Raw genomic sequence first — 21,251 nt, 5'->3', positions numbered from 1 at the left:
CCACTATCATGCTATTTTTTAAATTTAATTCATACTCATTCTTTCTGGGTTATTAAAAACAATTGCACTTTGATTTTAATTAAACACTTCATTTGGAAAACCATGACTAATAAATGTCAAATGCTAAAGGTGAACTTATGTTAAATGCATATCAGAGCATCTTCTGTACCATGAAAGGAATTCAAGTCTGAGGATTCTTATTTTCAGAAATACTGATAAGGTACAATAAGAAAGGTGGCAATTAACTACTTTGATTTAGAAGCTTGCATTATTTTATTTTCATGTCAGAATCCTAAACAATGGATTAGACACCCCTGTCATTAATTCTCTAAGTCTAGAAAGATAATAAATAATTGTGTTTGTTGATTAGATGTCTGCTTTGTCCATAGTCTCTACGTGTTACCAAAGCATTCAAGATAAACAAGATAAACATACTTGAACTTATACCTTTAAAAGAAAAAGAAAATCTTTAACAGTTTTTTTAAGAAAATGTTTCTAGGCCTCCCTGGTGGCACAAGGGGTTGAGACCCAACCTAAGAAGCTATCCAAAGCCACTGCAGAATGAGTTTGATCCCAGGCCAGGGAGATACCCACATGGTGCAGCAGACCTCTCCTGACTTGCCCACTGCTCCCCTTAGCAGTGTATTTCAGTCATTCTGCCTGTTCTGTTCCCCACTCTGTCTCTGGTGAATCCTCTCACCCTCCACCAATACCTCTGGCCTGTACCCCAGTTCTTGTATGCATAAATAAATAAATTTAAAAAAAAAAAAAATGCCTCCCTGGTGGCGCAGCAGGTTGAGCATAGCACTGCGAAGCTGTCCGCAGCCTCTGCAATAGGCATTCGATTCCCAGCCAGCCAGGGAGATTTTCACATGGCACCGCAGACCTCTCGTGACTCGGCCACTGCTCCCTTCAGCAGTGTATTTCAGTCAGTTTGCCTGTTCTGTTCCCCACTCTGTCTCTGGTGAATCCTCTCACCCTCCAGGCCTCTGGCCTGTACTCCAGCTATTTTATAAATAAAAAATATTACCTTTTAAAAAATGAAAGTTAAAAAATATCCCTCTATAACACAAGATAAGATATAAATTATTAGAATATATTTCTGTATAGTTTACATTAAATTATATGTGTTAACATCTTCCCTTATATATTTGTTCTTATTGTCTGTGATATGTGATGCCTTCAGAAGACAACACGGGTATTTGGGAACAAAAGCAGACATTTTTCTTTAATGGTAGATGTTCTCGGTTAGTCAAGGAATACATCTAATCAGTTCTGATCAGTTTGAGCACTAACTTCCAAGTACTGCAGCTTTGACTTGCCTACCAAAGAAATATACAACAAATAGTTAAAGTCACTACAATGTGGCTGGAACGTGGCATCTATCAAAAACCTCGTAACATATTATTTTGAGATAATTTATCTTAAGACAGTAATAGTTTCTTCTAACACATGTAAAAATTGCCTGAAAAGTAAAGCATACCTCACACAATGCACGACAATCTTACCTAAGTATCTTGAATCTGTTTATATACCTATATGATCATGAAATGAGCAATCAAAGAAGTAAAATAAAGAGGTTGCTATTGGAAGGGCCAAAGAAAGACATAGAGATCCCACTTCTTTGTAATTCATCCTTGAACACTAAAATAACACACATGGCTCACTATAGTCATGGGTTTAGTTTGTTTTTTTTTTTTTTTGTAGACATAAATTCTGAGGTAAATTGAGCCAAAGAGAATAGATAAGACCCTAAGAGTACATTGACTTGGCTCTCTTCCCATCTTTGAGTAGGCTTGTTGCCTAATTGCCATTAGCATCTGATAAAATGTACTAATTTTCTCAGCTAAAGAATAGGTTTGAAATGCAGTAAAAGGTGATAAAAAGAGATAAATATGTCATCAAGATAAAGAAAGGAAAAACAAAAGAACAAAATCTGATGGAGTTAGAAAATTATGTTTGAAAACACACTTATTAAAATTGGCTTTCATTTTTTCTATATAAAATAACATGTATTAAGATATTTGTTAAAATTTTAATCAAAAGAAACTGGAACTTTGAAAGTACTTCTTAAAGAATCATGAAATTAGTCTCAAAGAGGTGCTATAACTAACTTGAGCTGTTCACATGACTTTTAGTGAAAATATCAATTAAGAGAGAAGATGCTGGGCCTCCCCGGTGGCGCAGCGGTTGAGCGCTGGGTTGCGAAGCTGCCCGCAGCCTCTGCAGGGCCGGTTCGATCCCTGGCTGCTCCCCGGCCACCAGAGGAGGGTCCCACATGGCGCGCGGACCTCTCCTGCCGCCCGCTGCTCCCCTCAGCAGTGTACTTTGGTCCTTCTGCCTGCTCTGCTCCCCGCTCTGGCTCTGGTGAATTCTCTCACCCTCCCGTGCTTCTGACTGCACCCAGTGCTTGTATGTATAAATCAATCAATCAATAAATAAATCTTTAAAAAAAAAAAAAGAGAGAAGATGCTAACATGTAATTTACATGCAAGAGTTTACTCTTGGATTATAATACAGATTCAAAGTTCTCATTCCAGGTCAAATTTATAAAAAAGAAAGATCTCAGAAAAAAATTAAATCACTTAAGTATTTCAAGGTAAAAAATTACATTTTTCCTTAACACTACTGAGAAAATCAAAGTGAAATTCAAACCCCAATTTATTTATTCATATTTTACTTATTTTGGTTTACTTATGAAAAAGGAACATATATGGATGTTAGACAATATTGGAAGTGATTTTCACATAGCTAACAAAATTGCCTCCATATATTCAGTTAGAAACGAACTTAGAATATTCAATCCAATGGCTACAGTCAATCTTCCTCTAGTTTCCCTATACCCACCCACATAATTTATTTATATGACCGGCTTTAAAATGACTGAGTCTGAATAACTTTAAAGAGACATGGTCTTTTTTCCACCATTCCTCACCATTTCCTATTCTCACAGATTCAATTCACATGATTGTATCATATGACTAATCATCAAGGTACTCTAATCTGTCACACTTTCCTTATTTGATTTAACCCCTTATATTCAGAACCAAGAGAATACTCAGAAGGTTAAATAATGCATCCAAGTTCTTAAAATTTGTTTATGGCCATGCTGGGTCTGATCAGATTTCCTAGCTCTTGGTTCTGTGCTGTCTTCTGTGCTTTTGGTATCATCCATGCTATGTAAAGTTGTAACTTCAGTAAGCCTGAACTGGCATTTGAACATTAATAGCAGCTAGTGCTCTATAGAAAAAAGTATTCTAATCACACACTGGTATCATGTGTCCAAAATAGAAGCACTCCAGGAAGAACTACAAACTTCCTTTAGGCCATGCCTTCAAACTCTAATACCTAAATGGTAGATCAGTCTTTGTGTGGCCATATATGTATGGATGTTCAACAGACCTGGACAAACTTGTAATAAATAAACAATGCAGAGCCTCCCTGGTGGCACAGGCAGTTGAGTGCAGCAATATGAAGCTATCCACGGACTCTGCAGTGTGGGTTCGATCCCAGCCTGCCAGAAAGATACCCACATGGCATGGCAGAACTCTCCCGTCTCACCTGCTGCTCCCCTTAGCAGCTTATTTCAGTCAGTCTACCTGTTCTGTTCCCCGCTCTGTCTCTAGTGAATCCTCTCACTCTCCCACACATCTGGCCTGTACTCCAGTTCTTATATAAATAAATCAATGTTAAAAAAAAAAAAAAAACAGAACCAAAGTCATGATCTACTAGACACAAAATGCATAGTTGTCATCACTTTTAAATAAAAATCAATGAGACTAATAATAAAATTTTAAATTGTGTTAAGACGTATCAATGTCACAAAAACCAAAGTAATTGTAACAATTTCAACAGTCACACAGAAATTAAAATATTTAGAGGATATTATGCAGAGAAAATGGGCTCAAGTCCATGAAATAAAAGATTAATAGGAATGGGACTACATTAGACTTTGCCACAAAATAATGCTCACATTCTTTTTTATTTTCAAAATTAGCAACAATTGGCACATTATCAAGGTATGCCAAGTCACCTTATTAAAAGTAGATTAAATAGTAAAAATCTTACATTCCAATTAAAATAATTAGGTCTTACTTCAATCAAAAGATCCTGGTGCAACCAGAGGGTCTTCACAGGTTATAGGACTCTGAAAAGCTGAACCCCAGCTCTTCATCCAAGTGCCTAATAGTCAAAGCTCATTTCCTGTTCATAAATCAAAAACAGAGATGATCAACTTAAAATGGGATCTGTGAGAGACAATTTATCAATTTCCACCTGAATTTTAGTTTTTGGTTAATGCTTTCTAGAGTTATTTTATAAGTTCTTTTAATTTAACCAGACTGAATTCTTTGTTCCTTTTTGGGAAGTCAAGAATACATAGACACGGAGCCTCCTTGGTGGTGTAAGGTGGCAAGTTGCAACCTATGAAGCTGCCCGCAGCCTCTGCAGCATGAGATTGATCCCCAAACATGGAGATTTGCTGCTCACCCACATGGCACAGCAGACCTCTCCTGACTTGCCCACTGCTCCCCTCAGCAGTGTGCTGCTGTCGATGTGCCTGTTCTATTCCCCCACTCTGTCTCTGGTGAATCCTCTCACACCCCACACCTCTGGCCTGTACCCCAGCTCTCATATGCCTAAATAAATAAATCTATAAATAAAAAAAAGAATGCATAGCCATGTTTTTCAAAGCACAGCATTTTATTTCAAGGACAAATTTATATACAAACACACAAGTATTTTTCCTCTCGCTCTGATTTTTATAGCTTCACCTTAATTTAGCTAGTATAAATAGCACACTTACCTTCCCCAGACCCTACTAAACACAATGAAAGAGAGCAGAGGAAACATTAACTGGATACAAAGTGACTTCTTACTATTTTGGGGACATAAGGTTAATTAAAGAATAGACATGTAGTAGAAAGTATATCTAGGACTAAAAGCCTGACTCTTCTACTGAACACCTATCTAACCTAGGGTTATTTCTGTAATTTTTTAATTATCAATTATAATTTCTGATTTTTTATCTTAAATTCCTTTTTTTTGCAAGAAAAGTTTTTTAAGGTAAATCCTGTAGATTCACCCAATTTGGAACTCCTAGTCCACTTTTCTTTTTTTAAACAAATTTTAGAGTTTTTTGATAAGAATAACCTAACTGATTAATGCATGATTTATAAGCTTTCTGGATTCACTTAATAAACAAAATCCTTGGTTCCAGATTAGAGACATCACATTATCAGTATAGACACATACACACAAACAGCCCCAGACATTTTAGAACATCCCATTTGTTGAGAATAAGAGAGATAAGAAATTGTGTTACAGGGTAAACCCCAATATAAAATGGGGTTTCCTGACTGTGGGTACTCACCCACGTGCTTAGAGGGGACTTATGAATGCTAACCTGTAGACACACACAAAAGGTTGAAAACAGGGAGAAAAAGTGGGAGATAAGTTCATAAATGTGTCCTACCCTTTCCACTGACCTGGAATCCCAATGACTTGCTGAGCTGGCAAAATCTTAGCAGGCCTCATGGCCAAGCCAGCGGCCCCCCAGCCACAGTTAAATACCCAAACGTAAAGCCTAGTTGCTTAACTCTGCCCTCAGGTCCTCCCAACCTTTCCTTTGGTGATCATGGGATTTGTAGTTCCCAGTGTCGTGGGGGTGGAGTCCACAAAGCCTGTATGGAGTTTGCTCAGGACATCCTTCACCACTACCAATTGGAGGGATTAAAGATCACTATTCAATTCTCAATTTTTATTTAAGATTGTACAAGAGATCAAGTTTTTCTTAATACAAATGTAGGCTTTGCTCTCCTTCAACAATGACAATGAAAGAGTCATAACAAAAATGGAACAGGAGTGCTCACGAAGAGACTTTAGTCTCCAATCTATGAGCCACAGCAATGCTAACTCACAAGAGAACTCCTAACCCTCCCTTTGTTATCTAAATGGATAAAAAAGGCATGTTTCCATCTGCATCCTTGCATTTGATTAAAAACCAAATTACATATATTGGTATAGATAGCTGAAAAGTTTCATGTCTTCTTGTCTAACACCATGCCTTTAACAAACTTTTTTTCCCTAACTCCATATTTAAGGTTTTGTTTACTGAAAGAAATGAACTCTAGTTTCTAATAATAAGATATATTATTAAAGATGTGATTTTCAAATGTTCTTATTAGGGAAATTTGCCTGAAATAGTACCTTGTAGACCTTTAAAGTATTAAATACTATCTGAATTCTGGAAATAGAAAATTAGAGATTGTTTCATTCACATGCTCATTATCAGCTCCCAGTAGGTATTTTATTTGATTTGATTATAGATCCCATCTAGACCCTATATCTAAAGATTTAGGAATTAAAATCTCAGAAATTAAATTCTCCATTTTTCTATGGAGAAATTTTCTCTAAACAGAAATTTTCTCTAAAATTTTCTCTAAATTTTAAATGGTATGCACTTGTACCAGAAAAACAGAAGGGTAAAACTCTGTGGAAATTATCTTTAGTTCTAATGATGACTCAGTACAAAAATTCAGTTATTTTAAATTATTATAAACAAATAAGTAAAAACAAAAACAGATAACCTACAACACACTATTTCCAATTTACAAAAATTCTGCAGAAGTAATATATTTATTAATAACCTTTCTTTAATATGGCTATTTTATTAGCTTATAAAGAAGATGATTACTCACTTTTCCTAAGACAATTTTCTTTAAGCCATTCTACTATTCAAGAACTAGCAAATTTTCTGTTGTCAATCACATGAATTTCATTGTCAATTTGATATTCATTGAATGGCCAGCATGAGCTAAATATATCATTCCAATTACTTGTATATAACTTGGGGATTTTTAATATCTTAATCTTAACATTTCAGATTCTTGAAAACAAGGACTATGCCTTGGTTAGCTGTGCCCCCGGGATTTATCACTGTGCCAGTACTGAGAGTATGCACAATAAAAGTTGGTTACACGGTATCTGGGACTCAACTTTTCCAATTCTTTTCACATCACAGATCTTACTACATGTTGGAAAATCACAGAATGTTGGTTCCACATATTAACTCTTGCCAGTTTTCCTTTCTAAGATATTTAGTCTTTTCTGTTTAGGGTCTACATATTATCCATTATTTACCAATATCATAAAATCTATTACAGTCTAGACATTTATTTTTCTCCAAGGCCATACTACACTAACCTGTGACCTCTTGAAGAAAAGAAGCAAAATCAGATTTATACTTATCATATGATATTATATTTTATATATCCTCCACAGCTCCAACTCAAAGTTTTGTTCATAGTTGCCAGTTGTCAAAGAGAATACAGATGATTTGTGAACTACGAAAGATATAAATCCTTACCTGATTTATTAAATTAGGGATAGACAAACCACAAGCCCTGGCCAAATTCAGCCTTCTGTCTGCTTGGTAAACGAAATTTTATTGTAACAGCAGAGCTGAGTTGTTACAATGGAAACTGTCTGACCCATAAGCCTATAATACTTTCTGTATGGTCCATTACCAATATTTAGATTATCAATTCAGATTACCAATTATCAGTATTTAGATCAGTGGCTCTCCAGTGTGGAATCTAGCTGAGATATGTCTCAGTCACAGCCTTAAGATCTGTGGTTAAATATTACACTGTAACTCATTTGTTTTAAACTGTGCTTCTTGAACTGACAGCATAAGCATTATCTGGGAATTTGCTAGAAATGAAAAATTCTCATGCCCATCCCAGGCTACAGATGGAGAAGGGGCCCAGTCCTCCAAATGTTTTTTACCAGTCCTCCAAGTAATTCTAATGCACACTAAAATTTAAGAACTACTAGATTATATAATAGAGGAGCATTAATTAACATGTGGTCATAACCCCTCAGCATGACTATGGAAAATACAGTTTATTCAATTGCCATTAGTGTGTAGAGACATTTAGTGATCAAAAATATGAATTTTATTTTACCTGACCTTGGTGACACCTTGGATTTAATCTGAAAGAACATCAAGGAGCAGGATTACCTTGATGTGGGAAGGACTACAGCACTCTCAGTAAACGTTAATAAAGTCACCAGTTGTATATACAAAAATCTGACAATATTCCAAGTGCCAAAGTGTAAAATCTAACCCCAAATAGATTGAAATATCAAACCAATATAGCATATAACCTCCAATTTTTATAGGACGGCCTGTCAAGACAAACCTTTGCGCAGTGATTCTCAGCAGGGATACAAGGGAAGTGAAATACTTCTCAGTATGGGACTCTGTTAATCAAGGATTTGTTCTGACATGCATATGCCAGCTCTAAGTCTCAAATGTGTTCAAAGAGCACTTTCCATAAAAATATGAAAATATGTGAGTAGAAATAAGGAATAATCACCACCAAGCCTTTTTGAAGGTAGTAACTAGCTAGATTCCCTTTGGGAATGAATGTGTGTGTATATAGATGCATATGTTCATGTATATATACATTTATATTCATATATTCACATGCATGTATATATATTCATGTAAGTTCATAATAACATTATATAATGTATACAATTTTCAGAAAAAAGTTCAATTATTATAAGAAATTCCCTTTCTTTGTTATTTCTCTCTAAAATACAGATTTGCACCAGCAGTTATGATGAGGATATGAAATATTTAAAATATACCAAAAATAGTGGGACGGTACTGACAAAAGTGTGATAAAGTAATTTTTTCTGGAAGACATGCCATAATGTATTACACTTAATGCTGAAAGTGTGGCAGCTCTATGAGAAAACAAACAAAATTATTTAACCTATAGAAGACTCTATGTAAAGGTTAAAAGAAACATATGTCAATCAATAAGAAAAAACTATTGACTGACAGCCTCTAGAAACTGCACATTATTTCCTGGTCATAAAAAATCATTATGTTTCCCACAATAATATGACCATTATTTCTCTTTTGAAAAGTAGCACAGATTCCATATGCCTAAAATCAATATATTTTACTTAATATTCATTTAAAAGTGCTTTTATTTTGACATATATCAATGGAAAATAGGAACTGCATTCAGATCTGCTACATAATAGAAAATTAGCCTGGATTTCACATTTATGACTTTTTTTCCTTTCCAAATTATGTTTATTGGGGTAAAGCACATTACATCTTTGCATCTGCTCTGGGAATTATAGCTTCAAATGCATACACATCTACAAATGTATATTTTCATATCCTGCCCGCCAAATCCTCCACCACATTCCATTGGACCTCTTTCCTCTCGTACTCCTACCCTACCACTCTCCCCCTCTGGTTACCTTAGTTTTGCAGTCAGATTTTAAGAGTTTATTACTGAGTTAGTTCTGACTGACTCTGAGAAACACACATGAATTAAACAAATGACTTACTATTTACATCATCTGTTAGAATTCTGATTCAAAGATTTAAAATTCACAAGTAAAATTCTCAGATTAATGAATTAATATAATTGTGTACTTTTGCAAAAGAACCCAACTTAGGGCCTCCCTGGTTGGCGCAGGCGGTTGAGCGCCGCACTGCGAAGCTGTCCGCAGTCTCTACAGCGCCGGTATGAACCCGGCCAGCTGGCGAGAATCCCACATGGCGCAGCAGACCTCTCCTGTCTCGTGTGCTGCTCCCCTCAGCCATGCCTTCAGTCTGTCTGCCTATTCTGTTCCCCGCTCTGTCTCTGGTGAATTCTCTCACCCTCCTGCACCTTTGACTGTACCCCAGTTCTTGTATAAATAAATAAATTAAAAAAAAGGACAGTGAGTCACAAGCAACATGAAACAAGGAGACAAAGTAGGCTGTGTGGATTATGGAAAGTAATTAGGAGCAATGGCCTAAAACTTTAAAGAGTGAAAAATAAGGCTAAGTGTTAGAAACCTTTCAAAGCAAGACCATTAGCCTCTGGAATCAACCTCCAGCTGAAAATTCTACAATTGAGTCATTTAAAATTAGAAAAAAACCTAGCTTTGCCAAAATATCATAAGGAATCATAAGGATGAGTAGTAGGATGTACTGATGAACTTTTGTCTTCCTTTTGACATTTGCATACCTAATTGCCATGATTTCATACACAGCAAATTTTAGTGACCCAAAAATACTCTGGAGAATATTCTTACTATTATTTTATCAATTCATATTGTTATATTTTTCAAAAAAGGAGAAAGATGATGGGAGAAATAAATTTATTAAACTACTCATGACTAGTTCACTCAAAATAATAAAATGAAAAATATATGAGAGATTAGTATGTTTATTTGTGATTTGCATAATTAAAGCCATATTTAATTACCAGTAACAACTTAGCATGATGCAGAGCACAGAATTAGTAATCAATATGTACTAAATGAATAAATAAGTGAACATATTCCCAATGAGAATTGTCTCTTCTAGGTTTTATGTCTTTGAGACACAGGCTTATTGTACTCATTAATTACTTAGATTCAGCCAGATTACCTGAGTTCAAAGTCTGGCTTTGCTATTTGCCAGTTGCATGTCTTTGAACAAGTTACTTAGCCTCATTCTACCTCAGTTCTCTCATCTGAAAAAAAGGTGAGATTATAATATTTCCTGCCTTCTAAGGTTTTTCTAAGTATTAATTAATAGTCGTGAAGCACAGAATATGTTAGACAGTAAACACTCAACAACAAGGAACTTATTAACTGCTACTAGTAAGTACAGTGACCAACAGGGTAAGAAGTCTTTAGGAAATTAGTCTAGAAAATGTCAGAAAAAAGCAGTTGTGTTTACAAATTTCAGGAAAACTACAATATTTATCAAAGAACTAAATAGATACTCCATGCTCATGAATTGATAGACTTCATAGTGTCAAGAAGTGTAAGCCCAGGGATGTCAGTTCCTTAAAAAAGCCCAAAGCAGGGCCTCCCCTGCTGGTACAGTGGTTGAGTGCTGGGCTGCAAAGCTGCTGCAGGCTCTGCAGCGCCGGTTCAATACCCGGCCACTGGCGAGGGTCCCACATAGCATGACAGACCTCTCCTGCCGTGCCTGCTGCTCCCCTCAGCAGTGTATTTCGTCACTCTGCCTGTTCTGTTCCCTGCTCTGGCTCTGGTGAATTCTCTCACCCTCCTGCACTTCTGACTGTACCCAGTGCTTGTATGAAAAATCTTTAAAAAAAAAAAAAAAAAAAAGACCTAGATTAAAAAAAAAAAAAAGTAAGCCCAAAGTAAATTTGGGAATGGCTTAAGTTTTAAATGTTTACCACAAATACATTTTTAAAAACAGTGTTTTACTGTTAATTCTTCCCAACATGATCTACAGATTTAGTGCAATTTCAATCAAAATTCCAAGTCAGTCTGTGGATATTGACAAACCTAATTTAAAGTTCACATGGAAAGACAAAGGACCCAGAATAGGCAACATAATATTGAAAAAAGCCAGAGAGGACTGGTGCTTCAAGACTTTATAAAAAGTGAATATAGTACTATTATGGTATTCAAAACAATGTGTTATTGGTGATAGAGTAGACAGATACATCAATGGATCATAAAAGTGTCCAAAAAAAAATCTACATAAATATAATCAACTGGTCTTTGAAACAGGAGAAGCAAATGGAAAAGGATAGTATTGTCACAAAGGGTGTTAGAACAAATAATCACATGCAAAAAATAAATCTGTATACATAAATTATCCCTTTTATAAAAATTAAGGCAAAGTGAATCATAGATATAAATATAAAAAATGTAAAACTGTAACAGGGTGGTCCCCAAGGAAAGAGAAGTTTCTGGGTTCCCTAAGCTACCCAAGAAAGGGTGGAGGTGAGCAGGGAGGAGGAGAACTAGAGAGGATACTGGGCAGGAGGAAGGATGGAGAGCTAGCAGGAGATATGGCGGAGACACAAGGACACAGAGAGACACATGAAGAAGTCGTGCTTGCTTCTCAGCCATGGACTTGTGCCATGGACTTGGGGGACATGGAAGAAGACACTTGAAATTATATATTCACTTTTGAAAAAAGAGAAAAGATTCTTCCTGCTTTGTGGATAAGGGGCCAGTATGCTAATTAAAGGATCTTGTTAGAAGCCTTTGTAACAGTCATCAAACAATGAGGGCATGGATAAAATCCATAGCGGTAGAAATGAGTGAATGAGCCACAGAGTTTAAACAACATTATTCTTCAAGTGGTGAGGATGAACCATGAAAGCATCAAAAATTAAAGGGTTAGAAGTGAAGCGTAGGGTAGATACTGAAGAGAAATATTTAGTGACAAAGGAAAGAAATCCTAAGATAACAAACATGTCACAGTGTTCAGAGAAGACCAATCAAGAGGGCCTCCCCGGTGGCGCAGCGGTTGAGCACTGGGTTGCGAAGCTGCCCGCAGCCTCTGCAGCGCCGGTTCGATCCCCGCTGCTCCCCGGCCACCAGAGGAGGGTCCCACATGGCGCGCAGACCTTTCCTGCCGCCCGCTGCTCCCCTCAGCAGTGTACTTCGTCAGTCTGCCTGCTCTGCTCCCCGCTCTGGCTCTGGTGAATTCTCTCACCCTCCCATGCTTCTGACTGTACCCAGTGCATGTATAAACAAAACAAAAACAAATATAAATAAAACATGCCTCAAAAAAAAAAAAAGACCAATCAAGAGATAGAAAAAAATAGAAACTACACAAAGAGGCCCAGTACTGAAAGCAGGGCTGAAATTAGGAGTAAGGTAAGAGAAGCACTCATTTTGGACAGAAAACAATTTAAGGTTCATCAAAAAATCTCAATGTAGGGTAAGTAAAGTATGAGGCTTCTCGGCCCTCCCACCATTAGCATTGATGATGGATCCCTGCGGCCCTGAATGCATGCCTGGTGGCGGGCACATGGAGTAGGGTGTGGGCATATGTACGTGGGTACTCCTGGGCTGAGAGACTGGGCTTATAAAGGCGGCGTCATGGGATGCCAGAGGAGCAGAACAGAATCAGAAGAACAAACGAGAGCTCGAAACGGAACCACCAGAGAAGCAGAAGCCACGAGAGAACACCAGAGAGCCCAGAAAGAGTGAAGATTCGCAGGAGACCGGGAGGCCTGCCAGCCTCCGAGCCCCCTGGCACCTGGCAGTACCTGGTAAATTCAATAAAAGCCTGAAAAAGCCACTGAGGGCTCCAGACTCCTCCTTTACTCCGTCTGCTCGGGTCATAGAGATCCTGCTCCGTGCCCTTCTTGCCACTACACTCAGCAATCAAGGTTAATAATACATGCAAATGTATCCTTTTTAAAATAAAAATTAGAGCAAAATTCAATAGTAAACAAAACATCAAAATTAATATAATTTGATATACCAAATGTAATAAAATATTATATATATTTATTTATATTTCATTTGAAATGGAGAACATCTCTACTTGTCAACTTGAAGATTCAGATATACCTGTCGTAGAAGTAGGTAGCAGACAGAGCGGGCCGAGTCTTGGAGCCCACAGTGGCTTTTCAGGCTTTTAATTATCTTTCTACGCCATCTGTAGTGAGGCAATTAGGTGCAGGGCAGTTACAGGGGACCAGGCGGCCAGGAGGCTGAGAGGCCTCCAGCCCCCCGAGAATCTTTATGCTCTCTAGGCTCTCTGGTATTCTCCAACACTCTCCACTGTACTCTGCAGCAGGGTCCTCTGCTGCACCTACTTGCTCAGTCTCTCAACTCAGGTGTGCCCACTTCGGCACGCCCACACCACACTCCAGGTGTCCACCATTAGGCATGCGTACCCCAAGCCCATGCTCTCAAGCACCTCCTGCATTCAAGGATGCAGGTGATATCCACAGAGGCCAACAGCACAAAAGCCTGGGCAGTCTTCCTTTACCCTAAAATACCAAAGGAGAAATTCCAAGTTGGTTTATAAATGTAGTCTTAGGTATAGAGTGATCCTTAAAACTTAACTATGTCTTTACCCTTTTTTCCAATATAAATATGCAAATGCAGGTATATTGAAATGACCCACTGACAACCAGTTCAATGTCATGATGGTGAAGGTGTACTAAGTAACTAAAAGGGGATGGTTTCTAATTAAAACAGAATTAAACATCTCAAGCAGAAAACCATGTTTTTAATTATTTTGTGGTACTAATCTCAAAAAAGCTAAAGTCTGCTGAATTAGGTTATAACTTGCCAAGCCATGAGCTTCTTTCTAAGAAATATTTTAGTGGTGGTTAAATGAGTAAAAGCAGAGATGACACTTTGTACTAATTGAGATGAAAGTGGAAAGATACTTAGAAGAACGTGCCTAAAAAGATAAAATTAACATAATATGCACCACTTAAAACAACATCATATTACAAATTAGTAAATGATGTTCTCATCAAATACTGAAGAGTAGGGCCTCTCAGGAACATTAAGGACTACCTCATGAGTCAACTCTGGGTATTGTGAAGTCAGATTCCTGGTCCCACCAGAAAGAGAATCTGAATGGGTAGGCCCCAGTATCTACAATTTTTGCAAACTTCCCCAAGTGATTTTCAAGTTAAGTTAAGCAAGTCTAAGATTAGCAAATTCTCAATTTTAAGAAGCACTGAAGATTATACAGCATATGTTCTATCACTTAGAGTACATACTCTACTATTTACAAATACTGGGTTTAACAGTAAAAACTGAGTATAAAATACGTCTGCCAACCATCAAATGAATCACATGAATGTTGTGGAAATCACTTATAACAAAGCTGGTACATTAAATTCATGAAGATGACAAATAAAATATTAATAGTTATTTGTGAATGCCTACAATAAATGAAATATTATAAAAATAATTCTAATATGTATAAGAAAATACTCCCTACCTCTAGGGAATTTGAAACATATGCTTTATCTATGATTTTTCTCAACTCAACTCTTTACTAATACTTTGGAAATTGTTTTCCAGTCTCTCATTCCTAAAATAGCAATATTTTCCTTTAAAAAGAAAAAATATACTTAATATGAACATAGTATTACCATAACAGTAAGTCAATGTTAAATTATTAAATATTCAAAAGAGCTTGCAATTTTAGGAATTATCCAGAATTATCTAATTGTTAATCAATACAGTATTTCAAAACATAAAAGCATATAAATTATAGTGACTATACAGCATATCTTTAAATACAGCTATCCATATCACACTATGACAAATACAATTTTGCCCTATAAGTATGATGAAGATAAATTTCCTAAAGTTTAATTCTTAATTAATTAGCTCATAATCAACACTTCACATCTCACCTCTTCCATTTGAGCAAGACAGCTGTTTCCCTCAGCAGTGTACTTCAGTAGATCCACCTGTTCTGCTCCCCACTCTCTGGTGAATCCTCCCATCCCCTGCACCTCTGGTCCACACCCCAGTTATACACAAAAATAAATAAATAAATCCTTAAATAAATAAAAGTGGCGGGCCCTCTAAACCCACATTCTCTTAGCCCACAAATCACACAGGCCCCCGCTCATGCTTGCCATGATCCTATTATATATTGAAACAGGGTGAGAGGGGCCTATAGTCACCCAAGGACAGCACAAAGTAGAGGAGAGGTCACTGGCTGTGGGTTCTTCATCTGCATGCAAAATTACAGTAACACTCAGGTTCAGGAAACAAAAATTATGGGGTTTACTTAACAAACAGGGGAAACAATGAATTACTAAGGCCACAGTAGCTGGCTATCTCACCCGAGAGAGTGTCCACAGTGCTCAGATGTCCCAAACAAAAAGCCGCTTCTCAAGATGGCTCAGTCTATCTGGGAGCCTGGAGTAGCACAGTTGAGGTGGTGGGCCAGGATGTAACTCACCCTGGAGGCAGGTGGCGGCTGGTGCTTACAGGTGGGGCTGCTGAGAAGTAGCAGCTGCCTGCAGCAACAGTCTGAAGATCAGGATGAGTTAACAACTGACTTTGGAACAAAGAAGACCAGAGGCAGCAGCACCCAGGTGGTGCAGCAAGATCAGATAAAGGCCCCTCCCGATAGTAGCCTCAGGGCCTCTGGTGCTTCTTCCAGGCAGAGACTTTGAAAAGAAAGACCAAAGCCAGGTGCAGCCTCCTGCACATAACTCTTTGTCTTCTCTCCCTTCAGAGGCCAGCTACTAAGGGGTGAATCTACTTTTTTGAAAGTCTGGTTGTGAGCAGCAGGAGTTGGGGAGTCAGTGTCCAGGCCTCTTGGTGTGTGTGGGGAGTCTTGGAGGGAACCCTAGCTGTGTCCTGTACTGCCTCACATTCTCTTTCAGAGCCCCCCACCCTTGTTGACACCTCCTGATTGGACCATTTAAGCTGACTGGTGCCCCAGGAAGGGGCTGCCCATAGGCAGCAACTTTGGGATCAGGTGGCAAAGCCACCAGGGTTTTGTAATGGTTCTGAAGCAAGGGAAAAACACCAGTCCTGCCCTGCTGTCCACACTGCAGGCTCCCTGTATCAGTACGTGGGGCTTGGAGAGTGAGCAGGACTACTTGGGGTTCTGCTTTTCCTGTGAATAATCCCAGGAATCTTGTGTTTCCTGTCAGCATCCATGCAACTGTAATAGAGTGGACCCCAGAAAAAAGGGAAGTTTCAAGTTTCCTGCCCCACCCAAGGGAGGGTGAAGCTGAGCAGGGAGAAGAAGCTGCAGAGAAGACTGAGGGAGGAAGAAAGCAGGATGGAGCCAGAAGGAGACCTGGAGGAGGCAGGTGGAGCAGAGAGACACGTGAAGAAACTGCACTTGCCTTTTGGTCTTGGACTGGGTGACCCAGATGTGGGTGAGAGACTGGGGGAGGACAACAATGGCAGCTTTTATCTTGATTTTGATTTTGCTCTTTTTCTTGCAGACTTGTCCGTTTTTTTCTGATCCTTTTCTGTGGGTCCCCACTGAAAGGTGCTCTAGACCCCTAGGCTTTCGTGCCTTGCTCTGGGCCAGTGCCGGTTGGGTGGACTTTAACCCCCGAAGGGATGGGTAACTTTGGGTGCTTGACTTAGAAGCTACATCTTTTGCCTTTACTGTATTGTTTACTAATTGTATTAACGGTCCTTTTCATTAAAGTCTTACATGTTTTGTGTTGATGCTGCAGATGGCAGAACCTATTCAGAGCAGGCAGGTTTGCGAGGTCTGGGGTGCCCCTCTCCCTGCCCTGTAACACAACGGGGGGTGGCTCAATTGTAAGCTTCAACAGTGGTTTCTGTGGGAGTAATGTTACTTCTAGCTCTCCTCCACACTTATAATCCAAACACATAAGTCATTTCATTAAGGGGAGAGAAATGGCAACAAGGAGCCATATCTACCTTTAAGCCCTTAAGTTTAAAATTAGATAATTCAAGTTTAAAATTAGATAATTCTTTGCCCACTGTGCTCTGGACTCACAGTTTCCTATCACTTGTAGTAGACATTGTATTTTCACAAAAAACTCTGTTCATTAACATAATTTTAAGTATTCTGTTTCCCCAGTTTATTTAATGAAGGAAAACATATAGCAGAATAATGTTAAATGTAGAAATCTCAATGTCATATTCAAAATAATTCAGTTATAAAAAATGTTATTTTAGCACCTCTTAAAAATCCTTTTGATAATTTCTACATGCTTCTTATTAACTATGCTATTCTTTATTATAATTCAGATCTAAACTTACAGCCTGTTCACACACATACAGAGTTCATGTTTATTAGCATAATATGGAACATGCATATTTTTATTTTAAAATCTACCAAAATACTGATAGAAAAATGATACATTCTCTTTCTCTCTCTCTCTCTCACTCTCTCTCTGGTTAAATATTTAATAATCATTTCAATTCAACAACAGTCTGGTTAAGTTGAAAATATTGAAATTAGTCATGGAAAAAATCGTTTCAAAGTCAAGCACCGGAAACACACATTTTGTGCACTTCATTTCATTTTATAGTCTCTAAGAACTATTATAATTTTTAATAAACTTGTATCTGGGATTTGAAGCCAAATACTTACATTTAAAAGGCAAGAACTTATTAACCAAAAGGCACCCAAAGTGGTACTAAAATGTATTCCCCAGTGATAGGTTTTTAAATGGGTTGTAAAAACTGCATTTAAAATCTAGTCACAATTAAAGAACAGCAGCTGTCCCATCTGTATTCCTAATGCCCACTTTTGTAATGATGACTTTTTTTCATTTGTGCTATTGTTGACAAACATCTCCTGATCCAGTTCTAAAACCTTAGTTCCATCACTTTAACTGACATGATTTGTGTTGTCACAACCAAATTATACTACATATTGCTATTATAGGTGCTTCAATGATATGCAATCAGATTAAAATTATATCAGTAATATCTACCCATTGATGGAAAAATCCCAGTATTTTTTTAAAAGAATATTGGTGATATTCTCATATACTTTCTAACTTATATGTGTGCTCATCTTGAGAAGTTTAAGGATGGTTAAGCAGTCTCAAATTTCATCAAGTTTCTGAAACTCTGACTGACAATAGAACATATTCAACCTATCATTCGACTTTTCCTACCTTTATTCTCTTTTTGAACTCATTTCGCAATTTACTTTTTTATCCCATTACATGCAATATTCTTAGCCAGTAAACAGTTCTCTTGTACTTGATAATGTCATCCTTTCTGATGGAAGGCACGGCTGTAGGAAGACTATGAACAGGTGAGCCACAGAGAGATTCATGTTTAGTCAGTCAGATCATCCTACTATCCCGATGGTGAATGAGCAAATGTCTGAGCCAGATGACTATCACATCTATTGTTCATTGTATTTATTTTCTTGTTGTTCTCAATTTTTTTTGACCCAAATGGTCATAGTCTCACATTCTTTAAGTAGTGAGGCCTTTCCTCAGTTTCAAATATGATGTATAGCAAGACAAAGTATTCTAAGTTAACATAGCTTATCTCAGTAAAAGAGAAATTCATATTTGTGTTATATTTCTAGGTAAATACAATATAAACATATAGTAACCAAACTAGAATGTTGTTACATATATTTTCATTGCATCATAGTAATAGGTACTGTGTTAATGTAGCTATTCCCCACCTTGGAGATTAAAAAATGATGGCAGGCCAATATCATCTAATAAGAAAAGATAGATCCCTGGGTTCAATTCTGTGTGAATGAATGCACCCTACATATATGTGTACTTATATATATTTGACTTTAGTGATTAATATGATATACAGCTAGGTTTGTGAATTATTAAGTTGTGGAGTAAAAATATTCTCAAAATCTACCTCCAGAAGACATGCCCACTCCTGAATAGTTGAAGAAGAAATGCTGGTAGCTCTGTACCAGCATTTATGAGATTTATTAATCTTTCCTAAAACACAAATAAAGGAAATGAGTATAAGATTTTAGAATTGTTTTAAAAGACCTGGTTTTGTATATAAACAGAGAACTAGTACATGTGGTTTCGTAATATGAGGATTGAAAATGACTTTTCTTCCTCAATGGTCTGAAAACTCAGACTGTTTAAAATAGAGATCATCCTAAGAAGTGAGATTTTCTGTCTTGAATACTAATATGAAGAGTTTAATGTTAGATAAGGGAGGGAAGAGACAAGCCTTAGAGCATCCTTTTCCCCCATCTTGCTGGCGACTCAATTTTTTTTAATTGTGCCAATTCCCTTAGAGACTCATTATAAAGCTGAGATTGAAGGAAGTAATTAATTCAGGAAGGTTGATATTGGTTTTGATGCACCAGAGACTTTTGGTTTGTCTGCTGAAGTGTGAAAATAATGCTGTGGACTTCAAGATAGTAGGGGAAAATGGCATGCCAGTCTTTTTGTACACCTCTAACAATATACAAATTTTTAAAATGCCTTCCATTTGTAAGGAATTCTATCTTAATTAGAGAATGCTGGAAGAAGATCAACCATTTAATCTTTCAGTTTAGTATGCCAAATGTATGATTCTCAGAGATCTGTGATAAAAAAAAAAAGCCTGATATTTTTCCCACAATTTTAAAATATATTCTCAGTGTAGTAATTGTATTTTTAGTATCTGTATGGTTCCAAATGTTCATGACTCCCTTATGGATTATTTAATATTTAGTAAGAAATAATTTTAAAGCATTTATTTAGAAATTTTAGAGCATCTTTTTTCCCAAGTCCATTCATCTGCATACAATTCAGTTTAAAAATACTTTATAATAAAACTCTCTTTCTTAAACTATAAGATCTGTCATTGAAAAAAATCTACAATGAAACACTCTAATTTAAGAGTCTATTTAAATTTACCTACTAGGATTAGAGATCACGTATTTTTAAATTTTTGCAATTCTTTCGTTTTATCAATTTATAGTATTAGAATTTTAGTAATTTATATAATTAACCTGGTTCAAAACCATCAATTTTTTTTAGGCTATTTATTAGCAAAATAAGAAATTAAAGCCCTACTTTGTGCAATTCAAAGTGCAATCACAGGAAATTAGAGAAATTAAAGCCCTACTTTGTGCAATTCAAAGTGCAATCACAGGAAATTAGAGCCAGAGTTCATTCCCTCATTATTTTGTTGACATAGGATCTGAGAATAAGAGAGGTGAAATAATGGTAACACAGTCATTGGTAAGAGAGGTAGCCTGAGAAACCATCTTCCAAAAAGTAGAGGAAAAAGAGCTGACTTTCAGTGAGTGCCCAATTTTTGCCCTAAAAGACTGATATCTTAATCCTTACTTAACAAGATAAAGAAATTCAGATCCAGAGGGGTTAAGCAACTTAATTAATGTTCCCTGGATGGTGAAATTTAGAATTTAGATTAGATCCCCTGCTAAATCCAGGTCTATTTCTCCTGAAAGCCCATGAAATAGCAGTTCTCTTTCAATCATAGGACTTTCAGTATCCTGCAGTCAGCACAAACATGAGTGGAAGAAAATGAATGACATTCATTTACCAATAGTGTTTAAATAAGTCGGCAGATTATAATAATAAAATCCAGTGAGAGCAGAAAAAAATGGAGGAGAAATACTTTTAAAAATGAAGTTTTTTGCTTCTCTTAAAAGAATATCCTTTTTCTTCTTGAAAATATTTTGTATAGAGAGAAATAACCATGTGTATGTGAGTGTCTCTGATATTGTCACTATATAGTGTCACACTTGAAGATCACCTGAGTCATTAAAAAGAGTACTTTATATTTAGCTTGTGCTATTTAGTGTAATGGGATCAAATTCATGAAAATGCTACTCTTAAAAATGTAAAATAGCCTCTATTTTAAAATATCCTTAAGATTTTTATTTATTTATTTATTTATTGTTTAGAAAAGAGCAGGGGTACAGGCTAGAGGCGAGGGAGGGTGAGAGGATTCACCAGAGACAGAGCGGGGAACAGAATAGGCAGACACCGCTGAGGGGAGCAGCGGGCAAGACAGGAGCA

General features: G+C 37.0%; 1 protein-coding gene across 5 annotated transcripts in view; it reads right to left on the bottom strand.

The window, feature by feature from the left end:
- The window catches only part of NAALADL2 (N-acetylated alpha-linked acidic dipeptidase like 2), a 1,155,955-nt gene that overhangs the window by 928,648 nt on the left and 206,056 nt on the right, over window positions 1–21,251 (bottom strand). For 2 of the 5 annotated variants that reach the window (XM_054700373.1, XM_054700375.1), the window contains one exon: window positions 4,096–4,203. The gene's annotated coding sequence lies outside the window, so the exon portion shown is untranslated. Of the gene's footprint in view, window positions 1–4,095; window positions 4,204–13,356; window positions 13,379–15,173; window positions 15,196–15,611; window positions 15,719–21,251 lie in introns of those variants that run through there. The other 3 variants (XM_054700374.1, XM_054700376.1, XM_054700377.1) reach the window with 3 other exon arrangements.

Source organism: Talpa occidentalis, unplaced genomic scaffold (assembly GCF_014898055.3).
Source record: "Talpa occidentalis isolate TD23 unplaced genomic scaffold, MPIMG_talOcc4v2.1 talOcc4.4, whole genome shotgun sequence".
Lineage (NCBI taxonomy): Eukaryota > Metazoa > Chordata > Mammalia > Eulipotyphla > Talpidae > Talpa > Talpa occidentalis.
The sequence above is the reverse complement of the archived record's forward strand: the minus strand, read 5'-3'. Positions and strand labels throughout refer to the sequence as shown.